The sequence below is a fragment of the Triticum urartu genome, unplaced genomic scaffold (assembly GCF_003073215.2).
Source record: "Triticum urartu cultivar G1812 unplaced genomic scaffold, Tu2.1 TuUngrouped_contig_5652, whole genome shotgun sequence".
Lineage (NCBI taxonomy): Eukaryota > Viridiplantae > Streptophyta > Magnoliopsida > Poales > Poaceae > Triticum > Triticum urartu.
Window position 1 is genome coordinate 868 of NW_024116344.1, and position 5,002 is coordinate 5,869.

General features: G+C 45.5%; 1 long non-coding RNA gene across 1 annotated transcript; it reads right to left on the reverse strand.

The window, feature by feature from the left end:
* Positions 1-205: 205 nt before the first annotated feature.
* LOC125529512 lies at positions 206-2,343 on the reverse strand. The gene is made up of 4 exons (XR_007292660.1): positions 2,047-2,343; positions 1,468-1,824; positions 346-436; positions 206-258 (listed from the first exon to the last, which is right to left on the reverse strand). It is a non-coding gene; the product is annotated as an uncharacterized LOC125529512 (long non-coding RNA).
* Between the last annotated feature and the right edge of the window lie 2,659 nt (positions 2,344-5,002).

Genomic DNA, 5,002 nt, shown 5'->3' on the forward strand with positions numbered 1-5,002 from the left:
TCCAAGAAGTACAATAAGAACTATTGCATCTTGAGGTATAGATTAGGACAAGAGAAACAAAAGAAAAATGTTCATCATTGAGAAAATCCTCGGAGATTAGCACCCCGAACTTTAGCTTTCCTTCAGAAATAAGGGGGGGGAATCTTAAGCTCCAAAATTTTGTGCCGCCAATAGTTGATGCCTTCATAAGCTGCAAGGACCAATCTATAGCAGCACATGCAGCTCCTCTATTGCAGCTTGAATGTCCACATCAGTATTCTGGTAAAATCAGAACATGTTCAGTATTTTGGTAAAAAAATGCAGACCACAATTGTCTGTCATATGGTGCCTTGCCACTGGGCGTACCGCTACCATCTCCCGCAGCAGCTCCAGTGGCGTCCCTTCCGATCAGGGGCCTCCAGATCGGCGCCCAGCACAAGCAGTGCGCATACGGCTGCTACACACCCGTCCCCCCCACGACATGCAACAACATCAACCCGTCAGTAATTTTAAAAAGGGGTGTGGTGTTCTATTTTAGACGTGGCCCTTCTTTAGGCTTGGACATAATTTCAAATCTCTTTTTCTGTGAGTTCATCGGGACACAAAGTTCTTTACGTATTCTAAAAAGAACTATCATGCACACTGTGTTCCAATATTTGTCTAACAGCTAGTATAAATCACAATTCATTCCCGATAAGGGAAATAAGAATTTTTAATAGCATTCAACTTGCATAAATATAACAACATTAATAATTAATCAATTTTTCTTCAGACTCTCATGGTCTCAAGGAAAATTTTCGGAAGGCAAATGCTATCTACCAATTGCAAGATTTCTAGATGCTCAGAGGTGTCAAATACATTTATGTATATGAAAAAAAATAGTAGCCCCAAACTTATAATACACCTCATTGAGTTAGTAACTCTGAGCTTAAATACCATAGCTGACAAGACGTTCTTTGGCAAAATAGCATTTTTCGTCGAGTGTATGGTTAAGATGAAACGGATACTTTTTTCATCAACAAAAAAACATGTAAAACATACTCCATCGTTGCAGCCAATGCTATTTCTGCACAGTCAAAAAAGAACTTAGGTAGTTACACAATTTAGTAGCATCCGGATGGATGGCACGACCAAGCTAAATCTAATTCCCTCTCAAATATAAGACACGCAAGGTAGATTATGAAATAAGAGTGCATGCTGGCCACAACGACTGAATGTTGAAGCCTGCACCCTGGTATCTTGCCTGCCTTGTTGTTATACTTATGCACCTCACTTCTTCCCTGAATCTCTCTTGGTGTAAGATGCAGGGAGAAAGATATTTCAACTAGAACCAATAATGTGCAACAAGTTGGTTAATAAAAACTACGCCTATCCATTTTGTACAGACCGCGCACACACAATCGATGTATGATTACTCTATAAACAATCTAAACCTGGAACCAGGATAACCTGAAAACTTTCCTGGTAGGACTGTGGAAACAGAGGTACCTTGATCACATCCATGATGTTGTCGTGGTGGTGTTCATCTCGTCATGGATTTTTCTCTGCCGCCCTTGCTGGAAATCCATTGCCGGCTAGACAATTCTCATCCACAACCAGCCGCACAACGTCTCTTCAACAGTTGCTACGATGGTCACATACTTCATCTTCTTTTCTTTCCGAGTAGACAACCAATCAATGCTCCTCCACAACTCCTAGTTTCGAAGGAAGAGAGGGGGTGCAGCCCACGGTGCCGAATCTTGATGGGGCTTGTTGAGGTCGAGGCGGTTGGGCCAGATGCATTTTCCCCCTCTGAACTTACTCCCACCGGAGATTTGCACTGATGTGAATCCTTCTGCTGAACTCCTACAAAACAGATTTTTTTTGGATTACTATAGATTGCATGCTATGCTCTAATCCTCTTCCACTTCGAACCAATGATAATACACGAAAACAGCAAGAGCAGAACCACTTCTACGTCTTTTGTTACAACTTCTAGCAATCGCGGTCACATATGCATAAAACCTAAAGCAAGGAGAAGTGCATTTGCATAACAAAAAAATCTTCAGCAACATCTCTGAACCTTACCAGCCAATCTGTCTGAATTGCAATCCTCCCTCCTCTCTGTACTAGTATCTTTTTTTCATCTCTGAAGATTGCACAACACATACCAGTAGCAGCCTCGATGATGGTCTTTGTCGACCGTCTGCTTCCACGAGGTCACCACTAGGCAGCCGCTGGTCCTTCCCATCATCCATCGTCTCCATCTTCCTCGGATCCACGGGCTCGAACGGGATGCCAGCGACGGCCAGAGGGGTGGCGGCGCGCATGCCGACAGGAGGAAGGAAGAACAGGGGCGGCGGCGCGTCCTCCTGGAGGAGGAGGAGGAGGAGGAGCAGGGGCGGTGGCACGCCGGGAGGAGGTCGGGAGTGTGTGGGAGGGGCGCGGATAGGCGGCATGGGCGGGCGGGAGCGGTGGGGGAGGTGGGGGCGGGGCGGCCGGGATCCAGGGAGGTTGGGGGTCGGGCGGCGTCGGGAGTGAGGGAGAAGGTGGGGGCGGGGCGACGCCAGGATCAGGGGAGGAGATGTGGGTGGCGGGCGGTGTCGGGAGCCGGGGAGGAGGTCGGGGGATGGCGGCGCCGGGCGGAGGCGAAGGGATCTGGAGGGCGGCGGCGAAGGGACGAAGGGCGGCGGCGGGCGAACGAGGGCATCGCTCGAGGGCACGATACCTTGGTCGTACGTGCGGGAGTTTGGTCAGCGATTTTTTTTCGCCGGTTAATCTTCACCGGTTTGTTTTCGCCGGTTTGTTTTCGTTCGTGACAGATGGGTTCTACGGGAGGTTAGGCGTGTGGGGCGGGTGGGGGATTTGGCTGGAGGGTTTTCTTGGTTCATTGCGGCTGAGCGCGAGGTGGGAGTAGGTACAAAAAAGACCATGGTAGGTGGGACGAAAATAAACCCGGAACAGAAATTACCAACTGAGACATTAGGAGTAGAGATATACCAATATAAAAAGACCCAAAGGGGTAGATTCAACTGATCTCAGTCATCGAACTAAGTTAATCCAACAAACTAGACTGCTCCAATGACGAGTGTTAAACGTGTTTAATATGCAATTAATATCATACCAAATATTACACTAATCATATGATTAACACACAAATAGTAGCATACATAAAATCCACGTGCAATTAATATATTGCCTAAATATTTAACGTGTGTTGCACCTACGCATTTACTAGTACCAACTAATGTATGTATGTATGTGTGTGTGTATGTATGTATGTATGTATGTATGCATGTATTCCGTGAGGACGGGCGAGCAAGTGGTAGGCCTGGTGAGCTAGCCGGTGGAACACTCAGGAGGACTCGAGCTGGTCTTGTAGCCAGTGGCGGAGCTAGGATTGGAGCAAGCCCCGGGCCAAAAAAAATTTATCACGAGTGAAAAAACTTAACCTCCATAAGGCTTTTAGCTACCACAAAAGATACCCCATAAAAATATGGTTTAATCGCGAAAAGTTAAAATTTAAACTCAATGCTTAACGATATAACATAATATATAAAAATATGACAAAAACTACAAAGAACAGCATGTGATATAAAAGAGTACCAAATCAATGATTTGCTTCATCAGTGCCTCGCCTAACCTTGTCAACGGTAGAAGAAGAGCCAACACCTTCAAGACAACAAAAGCAAAATCATAAGATATACAATATCATTGATAAAAATCTAAAAACTTACCTCAAAATAACCGAGTTAGATCGTGGCCTCGTGGAGTGGATGGGTTCCCTCGTGCGTCCGTTTCAGCCTTCCAGACGAGAGAGCCCATCAGTCTTTGGGCTTTCTTCTTTTCCACGCCCTGGGCCTGCAGAAAAACATACATATATTAGCCTGTTCGAATTTCCACGCCCCGGGCCTGGGCCCTGGATGCCCGGGGCCCAGCTCCGCCCCCCCTCTGAGCCTCCCCCATTGATTGAAGGTCGTGATGGATGGTACGTTATATATGTACCATGGTGTCGATCGACGGAGCTAGCTGCAGCTTGGGCTTGTGAGCTTCGTCGTACGGAGAGATCCACTAGCGTGCGTGCCTGAGCTTAGAGCTTGGAGTTTCGATGGAGGGATCGATGATTCAGAGATCTAAACATACTACTAGTACTAGCTACCGGTGTCCAGATGTGACACCCACACCCACACCCACACGCGCCAACTGTCATTTGGTTTTTATTATTATTGCTTTGCATTGTACATGACCATGGGGCAGCGGTTTCATTCTTACTAGCTTCCGCTCACGTGGCAAAGCTGAATGAGGCATGAGTATCTCTACTCTTTTATCCACGGGACCTCATCAAAAGGGTAGACTGCTCCGTCCGGTTAAAAAAAGACTAGGTCAAAATCACACGACATCATAACTGATCAAGAGACAGTCAAACGAAAACCCTGATGATGAAGGCGAACAACCACTAATCCAAATAAGAGTCTATCCAAATAAGAGTCTATTATTGGCTCCTACATATTCTACGAAGATCTTTATCAGTCAAACCGCCTAACAACATACGTTGTTCTCTTTGTCATCGGAATGTTTCTACAACATATGGTCTGTTGCAAATAGGAATTCTACAACAATGCACTTGTTGCAATGGTGAGGAAAGACCTGTGCCGCTGGATAATGCCGGATCAAACGACTGTCTAGGTGGCGGATCTTTTAAACCCATCTAGCGGTTGGCCGTTGGCCCGAGTAGATGACCAAAAAAGTAAAAAAATTGTACCCTAATAATCTACAAATAAAAATAGTTTGTCCCTCTTAAACCATATTAGAAAAAAAATGAAGAGTTGCACATCTACTAAAAGGTAGTTCGCTAGGGCAGTAGACAAGTTGCACATCACATTGTCATGGTTACTAGGTTGCAACCTCATAGGAACTTGGATCTAGCTCCAAAAATTGGTTTTAAAAAAATCGCACAATGCAGTACTAAGTTACATCATATAGCACCAAAATTGACATAAAAAAATTCATCAAAATGTATTCATGCGGGTTCTAGTATCAAAGA